The sequence below is a fragment of the Dipodomys ordii genome, unplaced genomic scaffold, assembly GCF_000151885.1.
Source record: "Dipodomys ordii isolate 6190 unplaced genomic scaffold, Dord_2.0 Scaffold139, whole genome shotgun sequence".
In the NCBI taxonomy this organism is placed as follows: domain Eukaryota; kingdom Metazoa; phylum Chordata; class Mammalia; order Rodentia; family Heteromyidae; genus Dipodomys; species Dipodomys ordii.
The window spans coordinates 4113915-4124412 of NW_012267355.1; positions in this window are offsets into that span (position 1 = coordinate 4113915).

The following is a 10498-nucleotide window of genomic DNA, read 5'->3' on the forward strand; positions in this document are numbered from 1 at the left end:
AGTGGCGCTGTGGCTCAAGTGGTAGAGCGCTAGCCTTGAGCTGAAGAGCTGAGGGACAGCGCCCAGGCCCAGAGTTCAGGCCCCACGGCTGGACCTAAAAAAAAAAAAAAGTTGAGAATATAACCAGAGATTTTAAGGCAAACAGCACCTGCTTTGAGAGTTCCAAAAGATCAGACTCAATCACCTATCTCAATACATAAGTGGAAGGGCTGAGAAAGATTTAATTCAAAGCAGGAGAGTCTGGAAAACAAAGGGTTTCAGTGACCTCAAGATTGTCTTAAGGGACCTGGCGCTGGTGACTCACGCCTGTAATCCTAGCTACTCTGGAGGCTGAGATCTAAGGATTGTGGTTCAAAGCCAGCCAAGGCAGGAAAGTCTGTGAGACTCTTACCTCCAATCAATCACCAGAAAACCAGATGTGGCACTGTGGCTCAAGTGGTAGAGCTCTTTCCTTGAGCTAAAGAGTTCAGGGACAGTGCCCAAACCCAGAGCTCAAGACACATGACTGACAAAAGAAAAAAAGAAAAGAAGAAGAAGAAGAAGAAAAAAAGATGGTCTTTAAGGGTCTTCTGGCCCTTTTGATATTTGTGGAAAAGAATGTAATTTCCTGTCGCCCCATGTATCTATCCTGTCTTATAATCATTTGGAAACATTTTACTTGAATGCAATCTTCTATGAAATACTGAGTCTAACTTATGAATGCCTCATGTGATCATGTGACTTCCTTCTGATTTGGCAGCGAATTTCAGTGGGGTTCTGGCTTAGAATCCTGTCTGCCTTTGCTCTGCCTGAACTTGGCCAATCTGCCTAGACTTCTACATTCTACAGAATACTATAGAATGTCCAAAATTATACCTTTCACCTGGAGTCAGAGGTCAGCTTAGATAATGTATGTGCCTTGGTCAAATTGCAAGCTTAATAGATGGTAATTACTCTTCTTGTTATGTTCTCTTTGCCTTGTTCATTCTCATTTTCCCATGACTACACTGTACAAAATTTCCAGTGGCTGCCTGCTCTTATTTGAGATTGCCACAGACTGAATGTGGACGCAGCCCTGAGCATCTTCCGTTAACAATGCAAAATGTTAAACAGTGGTACCGTTAAATAAAAATCATGAGACTTTACAATCCCTGCTAATGCCAAAACAACAACGAAACTACAACAGACCGTTGACTAAGCTTCAGCACAGGCCAAGCTAAAAACCAAGATGGAGTCAAAAGTACTAAAGTGCTGCATCACAGCTGAACTAAGTCTTTTTGTCTGATCTTGAGAACAATCAGGATTAAAGATATAGGAGAGACAGGAGCGACGGATTGTTGTTCTCCAACAATATAGAAATAAGTGTGAGGAACAGCAAGCACAATTTTAAAGAGTTTATTTAGTAAAGAGGAAGATAACGTAGAAGCCCCAATCCTCCTCCCTTTCTTAGATCAATATCACATGGTTGAAGCAGGCTGGATCTTCTCTAGGGTGGTAGCCACAGGATGGTATCCTAGCCTAGGCTTATGATTGGTTTGTTTGAAACAAGCCAGACTGTCTGGGTTCTGGTTAGAGAAAGGTAGGTGTGGCCTGAGACAGCAGGACCCAAGACTCTCCCCCAGGGTGGTGGCCACTGGCAGGGGAGGTTTGCTGATGTCCTATGTAGCAGCCAACTTGTCTTCAACAAGCCAGTGTCAATCAGTATAGTATTGAAACTCTCTCTGCTTTAACCCTTGCACTTTATAAAAAGGCAATCTTTCACTTTAAAAAGATAATCTGGAGGTAATTAGAAGTTAACCAATCAATTTGTTTCTGTTAATCTCTTTTCCTTTCCACGTCTAGAAGGAAAATGACTTGGAAATGACCAATCTGCTTTCTGTTTTACCTCCTGCTTTTTGCACGCCCTTATCTGTTCTCACAGTCAACATTTCACATTGGGCCCATTGGAATACTCTATTTTATGGAATGAAGTTTGCCTGATTCTAGAGTTGAGGATAAGTCCAGTCAAGATCTCTAAATGAGGTTGCTGTAGTTTTGTCTTTTGACAATATTCTGTGTGTGTGTGTGTGTGTGTGAGCGCGTGCACACACACTTGTATGTATGTGTGTGTGTAGATATTGTGGCTTGAACTCAGGGCCTAGACACTGTCTCTAAGCTTCACAGTTCAAGGCTGATGCTCTATCATTCAAGCCAGAGCTCCACTTCTGATTCTTTTCTGGTTAGTTGGAGACTAGAGTTGCATAGCTTTCTGCCCACTCTGGCTTTGAATCCTCAAATCTCAGCCTCCTGAGTAGCTGGGATTACAGATGTAAGCCACAAGTGCCCAGCTTTACTCCTTTTCACTATATATATATATATATATATATATATATATATATATATATTTGGGCAAAAACGTCATGAAATTAATAGTAAAAATATATTCTATGACATGCAAGGAACTTACTGTTGTCCTACAGGTCCATACAGTTATGAATGCATATTTAAATGTTTGTTTCAATGTTTGACACCCCCCCAAAAAAAAGACAGCTATCACTCAATAAACAAACATTTCTTTAGTGTTTGCGAAATTGTATGAGCTGTCCAAGGCAACTTGTGAAAGCATAGGTCTGAGCCAGCTGATTTTAGGGCTTGTAAATGGGATCTGGCTGAGTGGCTTTGCCTTTTTGGAGTTCTAGCTCCATTCCTCATTTTAATAACTGGTTTCCTTGGAGGCAAGTGGGAGGAGCTAGTAGAAAGGAACTTCTGTGGGGAAGTGATAAGAAGGAGGTGGGGAACTGTTAGGCTGGGGACCTGACTTCCTAGAAAATTAGACTCTCCATTTAATTTTCTTCTCTACTTCTTGTAATTTCCTGAGTGCTTTGGTTAGTAAAATTATAGTAATGTATTCTAAGTGTGTGTGTGTGTGTATGTGTGCCAGTACTAAGACTTAAATTCAGGACCTCTCACTTTTGTTTAGCTTTGTCCACTCAAGGCTGGTACACTACCACTTGAGCTCCGCTTCTAGCTCTTTTTCTAGATAATGAGATAAGAATCCCATGGACTTTTCTGCCCCAGCTAGCTTTGAACAGTGATTCTTACATCTCAGCCTCCTGAGTAGCTAAGATTACAGGCATAAGTCACAGATGCCTGGTATATTCTAAGTATGCTTTGTTTTGTAGTTTCTTTTTAAAAATTATACTTTTGGCATGCAAAGTGAACAAAGGGACCATTCCCAGACAGGATCTAATTATAACAACAGGAAACTGTATCCCTACCTAAGGCTTTGGAGGACTAATGATCAGATGACTTAGTTTAAAAATATTCATGTTCCTAGCAGTTTTAGCATGGAAAATGTCTTTAAAATCCTGTAGACATAGCTACTCAGGAGGGTGTGATCTGAGGATTATGGTTCAAAGCCAGCCCAGGCAAGAAAAATAGGCAATATTCTTTTCTACAATTAACCAGCAAAAAGCCAGAAGGGGAGCTGTGGCTCAAGTGATAGAGTACCATCCTTGAGCAAAAAAGTGCAGGGATAGTGCCCTGCCCTGGGTTCAATCCCAGTACTAACACAACATAAAGTAAGACAAAATCCTGTAGAGAGAGGCTCTTGTTAATTGTCACTGGTTCTGAGATGAAAGCAATGTGAATGTGGGTGTTCTTTTCCCACTCATTTCCTTTTAACATGAAAAGATTTACTAGTGTTGGCTAACCATACTCAGGTCAGCATGTGTCATGTTCTGGTTTTCCAGTCTGAACATGTTAGTTGTGGTCTGAAAGAGAGGCTGCAATATTTTCAGAAACCTTACCTTACCCTGATACTTTTCTTTTGCCTACGAATATAAAACATACATTTCCGATGGTATTTTGCAAAATTAAAAGGGATAGTTTGCATTGTATTACCCATACAAGCTGATCCTTTCATACTTTTTGTCAGTTGACTATATTTGTCAAGAGTGTTGCTAGGTAAAAATACAGGGCTATTCCTTCAAATTCCCATGGTAAATTTGAATTTCAGATGAACACTAAAACATTTTCCTTTCTTTTCCCTCCCTCCCTCCTTCCCTCCCTCCCTTTCTCCCTCCCTCCCTCCCTTCCTTTTATCCTTCGTCCTAAACAGTGTATAAGATGCTGCTTAGGTTGCAAAATGAAATTCCAATCTTGGGTCCTCCTGTGAATTTGCTGAATTTGACTACCACGGTGCCTTTGTGCTCCTTTGCTTTTATCATCATGAATAGCAGGGATGTATTTGCAAATACTTGTGCTGCTAAAGCTAAACAGAGTTCCTCGGCGAAACAATTATTAGTCAAATTGTCTGTCCGTCCGTCCGTCCGCCCGCCTGCCTTGCCTGCCCGCCTGCCTGCCTGCCTGCCGGCCTGCCTGTCGTCTGTCCGTCCATCCATCACCCTGTGAGGCTAACCGACCCTTCATTTTCAGACAGCGCTCAGCCACTCTGGAAAGTCAAGTTCTGCAGCTGGGCGGGGCCGGGCTTGCCGGGGCTGCGGAGCGAGCCGGCCCCGCCCACCCGCCGACCTGGGAGAGAAGAGTTGTCACCGAGCCGGAAGTCGGCGGGGCCGCCCTGTCGGAGGTGAGATTCCCTTGACCGTCCGGGGCGTCCGGAGGGGACTTGGCCAAGCCTTTGGACGGCGTGGGCAGCGGGAGGAGGGAGGCGGCGCGGGGCGTGCGCGCGGGCCGGGGGTAAGGCGCGGCGGGCTGGATGCTCGGGCCGCCCCGCGCTCCCCGCGCGCGGCCGGGCGCGCTCCGTCCTGATCGCCGGGTGGCTGGAAGAGGAGGCGTCGTGGAGACACGTCTGGGATCTGGAAAAGGAGGCTGTGCGTGCGTGCACAGTGACCGCATTTAAACGGCGGGGACTCCGCATAGATGAGCCCGCGCTCACTGCTGGCTGTCACGCGTGGATGGGTTGGGTGCAGTGTATCGGCTGCCCAAGGTCAAAGAGGGATTTTCTTTTTTAACTTGGTGCATGTGTTACTGGGAAGAGTTCTTAGCGAAGCCAGACGTTCACTGTGTTTGTTGTTATTTTCTTTTTCCTCTGAATTAAAAAAGGGAATGTTTTTTTTTTGTTCTTGTTTTTTTTAAAGTCGTATTTGGATAGTACAGATGTGGCATGCGTGAAGTTTCGGTCTTGCTTGCTGATACACAGCTGGAATTCAGCCAGAGGAAGGTGGCTTCCGCCTGTAATCTTAGCTACTCACAAGGCTGAGACTTGGGAGGTTTGCAGGTTTGAAGCCAGCCCAGGCAGAAAAGTTCTGCAGACTCCATCTCTGATTAATCAAGAAATTATATGAAGTGAAGTTAGCCAGGCCCAAAGAAACCTAGGTCTCATGGTTTCCCTTATTTGCCATAACTAGTGTATGTCTAGGACAAGCAGAAAAGGGCAAAAGCTATGTATCAGATAAGATGATGTTAAGCGAAATGAACCCCAAGATAGGAACACAAATATCTTTTTTCTTGCTTGCTATTGTTTCTAACGTATTTATAATGTACCATGTGATTTTTTTTGTTTCTTTGTATGTTCCTCCCCCATGGTATAATCCCTGTTTTCACTGTATTTGATGTTGGTGCCCTGCATCTTGTATATAAATAAGGATACAGGTTGACCCATTGTAACCATGAGATGTAGAAGACGCTATGTTGAAAACCAACTTTACAACTTGCAGGGGAGGGGAGGGTTTAGTTGTGGAGGTGGGAGTGAAGGGATGGTAGGGGAAAAACAAAGGAGGAGGCAACAATGCTTGGTAAGAAATGTACTCATTACCTTGCTCATGTAACTCTAACTCTGTACAGAATTTTTACAATAAAAAAAGTAACAAAAAGAAAAAAGTGCTGTAGTAGAGCATCAGCCATAAGCAAGAGCCAAAGTCAGAGGCCCTGAGTTCAAGTCGTGGTACCCCACAAATCTAGGATTTTTTTTTTTTGGGTCCAGTCATGGGCCTGAACTCTGGGCCTGGGCACTGTCCCTCAGCTCTTCAGCTCAAGGCTAGCACTCTACCACTTGAGCCACAGTGCCACTTCCGGCTTTTTTCCCCCTGCTTATGTAGTGCTGAGGAATCAAACCCAGGGCCTCATGCATGCAAGGCAAGCACTCTACCACTGAGCCACCTTCCCAGCCCCTAGGATTTTTTTTCTTTTTGGCCGGTTCTGGGGCTTGAACTCTGGTTCTGGGACTTGTCCCTGAACTTCTCCTAATCAAGGCTAGCACTCTACCTCTTGAGCCACAACACCACTTCTAGCCTTTTCTGAGTAGTTTATTGGAGCTAAGAGACTCATCATGGACTTTCCTGCTTAGGGCTGACTTCAAACTGCAATCCTCAGAACTCAGACTCCTAAGTATGTAGGGTTGCATGCATGAGCCACTGGGGTCTGGCTAAATGTAAAATTTTTAAAGAAAGATTTTGTATGCTAGAAGACTTCTAATTGGAAAGGCAAGCAGTGTGTTGATTCGTTTGGCCCCTGGATCTTTTGTTTCACACCTGTCTGTTTACTTAATGTCAGATAATTTTGAAATTCAGTATAAGGCCAGCATCCAGAGGTTCATGCTTCTAATCCTACCTACTCCAAGGGCTGAGATCTGAAGATCCTGGTTCAAAGCTAGCCCAGGCAGACATTTAGACTCTTATCTGCAGTTACCCAAAATCCAGAGGTATGGCTTAAGCAGTGGAGCACCATCCTTGAGTGAAAAAGCCAAGCAAGAATGTGAGAGGCCCTTCCAGCCCCAGAACACACACACACACACACACACACACACACACACACGTATGTGTGTTTATATTCATACAGCCACATACACATATGTATATTTATATATTGCACCCGGGGCTTGAACTCAGGGCCTGGGGGTTATCCCTTAGTCTTTTTGCACAAGGCTAGTGCTCTATCACTTGAGCCACAGCTCCATTTCCTTTTCTTTTTTTTTTGTAATGTTGAAAAGAGTCTCAGACTTTTCTGTCTGAGCTGGTTTGGAACCGTGATCCTCAGATTTTAGCCTCCTGAGTAGCCAGGATGACAAGAGTGAGTCACAGGCGCCCATCTTTTTTTAAAAATGGAAAATACTACATACTGAAAATCCATGGGTGTGCACACACATGTAGGGTATAAAGGAGGTTAGGGAGAGGAAGTCCCTCTTCTTCCCATCCCCTTGAGAACGGTTAAAAGCCTGGTGCAGAGGGGTTTTCTTTTCCTTTTTTCTTCTTAAGTAATACTTACTTTGATGTACTATGTAGCATTTTGCAATTTGCCTGTTTTTACTTCTCAATGTGGTATGAGCAAGCTTCCACTTAAATATATACAGATTCACACTTGTGGATTTTTTTTGTTTTGTGAAATGAGTTAATTCTTGTCAAGCACTTAAAATGTGCTTAGGAAACCCTTCATAATTATCAACACTTATCTTTTGACTTCTGCTTCCTCCTTTTTAATGGGTGTATCTTGTTCTATAGTTTGGTTATAACATAATTTTTTTTTTTAAATTTTGCTCAGGGCCTGTTTGCTGTCCCTGACCCTCTTTGTGCTCGAGGCTAGCGCTTTTCCACTTGAGCCACAACACTACTTCTGGCTTTTTTTGAATGGTTTATTGGAGATAGAAGTTTCATACACTTTTCTGCCCTGCCTGGCTTCAAATTGCAGTCCTCAGATCTCAGCCTCCTGAGTAGCTAGGATTGCAGGTGTGAGCCACTGGTGCTCCACTCATTTAAATTATCTTACTTTTTTTTTTTGCTATTAACATTTCATAATTGTGTGTGTGTTTTTTCCCCCCAAAGGGTAAGTTTCTAGAAGGGATAAACTTGTTAGAAGTTAAACATAGTTTTAGTTCACTAAGATGCTGTCAAATGTGAGCTAAAATGTGGTCTTTGACTCTGTTTAGATTGCAAGAGACCATTGCTGATCTCCTCTCTTTTGCATTTTATTTTGTTTTTAAGTGTGTGTGTGTGTGTGTGTGTGTGTGTGTGTGTTATTGTGGCTCAGGGCTTTGAGCTCTTGCTTTGCTTTTTTTCTCTCCTGGCTGGCACTCTACTATTTGATCCATGTCTTCAAGAATCTTGCTTGATATTTGGAGATTATGCAGACTTTTCTACCCAGGCTAGCCTGAAACTTTGATCCTACAGGTTTCCCTTTCCAGCCTAGCTAGGATCACAAGAGTGAGCCACTGGCTCCTGGCTAGTCTTTTGCATTTTGTTGTATTATTATTATCATTATTACTGCTATTGTTGTTGTTGCTGTTGTTATTATTGTTATTATTTTGTGCTGGTTTTGGGGCTTGTACTCTGAGCCTAGATGCTGTCCTGAGCTTTTTTGCTCAAAGCTAGTACTCTACCATTTGAGCCACAATTCCACTTCTAGCTTTTGGGATTTAATTGGAGATAAGAGTCTCATGACCTTTCCTGCCCCAGCTTGCTTTTAACCATGATCCTCAGATCTCGGCTTCCACCTCAGCTAGAATTACAGGCATGAGCCACCATTGCCTGGCTTGTCTTCTGCATTTTAAATGAAATAATAAGCAATGTATACATTTAGCATAGTTTACATTTATTGTACAGAGATTTTTTTCTTATTTCTCCATTCCATATGTAATATGTACTTTCTATGAAATGTGTTAGTTCTTACAAAGCACTTAATAATTATTAACAGTTATCTTTGTGTTCTGCTTCATATCATATATTATTATATAATATTATTATATGGAGTATATGACATATTTATTATGCATTTGTATTTCTATAATTAAATATATAATAAATACAACTAAAATATTTATAATATATAATATCTGTAATATAATCACATATAATCTTATATATAATAATATAAAACATAATATATAATAATACAATATAATATAGTATACTATATAATAGTTATTAATTAGAGATAGTTATTACAGATTATATGTGATAAACATAGAATTACATTTTTAAATACGTTTTCATATAGTTAAGTATGTAAGTTCAAAGCAGAGCATGAAAAGGGAAGAAGAGAAGCGCTGGTCTAGACAGAGCATGTGGAACAGTAAAGATCTTTGGAACTTGTGCAGTGCTGAGAAGCACAGAACATTAAATGTCTGCTACGCTTTTTTTTTTTTTGGGTCTGGTTGTGGGGCCTGAACTCTGGGTCTGGGCGCTGTCCCTCAGCTCTTCAGCTCAAAGCTAGCGCTCTACCACTTGAGCCACAGAGCCACAGAGCCACTTCCGGCTTTTTTCTTTTTGCTTATGTGGGTGCTGAGGAATTGAACCCAGGGCCTCATGCATGCAAGGCAAGCGCTCTACCACTGAGCCACCTTCCCAGCCCCCTGCTACGCTTTTTCTCCGTTTGATCATTGTCAGAAGTAGATGCGTGTTTGGAGGAGCCATGGGATTGGTGAGCGTGTGCTTGGGGAAGTGACTGGGTGGTGGTGGGAGTAGAACAGGCTGCAGAACAGGGAGACTGGATGAGCGTCTCAGAAACCCGGGTGAGATGTGAGAGAGCAGGTGCTCACAAAGTGCTGACTGACAGATGAAGATTTTAGTGGGGAAAGCAGAAACGAGTCCAGACACCAGACTTTTCATCAGTCACTTGTTTAAATGCTGGGGACCATCATGTCTCAGAGAACTTATGGTTATTGAGAAGAATGCATACGAAGTCCTTAAACATACTGCCTGAGGTGCTGCAAGTCTTCAGCAATTATTTGTACTATTACTTTTTCTCCTAAATATTCAATTTAGTGTTGGTACTAGAACTTGAACTCAGGGCCTGGGTGCTGTCCCTTGACTTTTTTTTGCTCAAGGCTAGCATTCCACCAGTTAAGCTACAGCTCCACTTCTGGCTTTTTGGTAGTCAATTGGTGATGTCTCGTGGACTTTGCTGCCAAGGCTGGCTTTGAACTGTGATCCTCAGATTATAACTTCCCATGTAGTTAGGATTATAGGTGTGAGCCATCTGGGCCCAGCTCACTTACTTTTTATTGCTTTCACTCCAACTCCCAAGTAATTTTCAGAACTCTTTTCAACCATCTTGTGAGTACATTTCCTTTTGAACAGTGTTACCCTCTCCATTTTCTCCCTTCAACCATCTCAAATTGTTAGATCTGATGGATCTCAAATTGCTATTCACTGTGCCATTTTGTATGGTCTTTGTTATTTTTTTTTTTTAGAGAATTTTCTCTGAAAATGTCACAACTCCAATGGTGAGCTTAAAAAAATAATTTTTCTCTGTGCTTCCTACTGTGAAAATGGTGTCTAAAGCATTTTATATCTGGGCAATTGGAAATACTTGACCTATTTTTCAATTTCTCTATGATTTGAGAGTCAGCTATGAAAGCCAATTTAATTCTTGATGTGGAAGTTTCCTATGAAGGTAAAGTTCAGTTGCTAGGAAGAATTTCTGAAGTATTTTAGAAGGTTTGAACAAGTTCAACACAGATGCCAGGGATAGTTCAATCAAACCTGTATATCCACAGTGCAGTTTGGAAGAAATGAAGACTCAGTAGTGATCAGAAAAGTTTAAAATGTTAATGGAAATGACAACTACCAATTATTGAGTTTTTTTT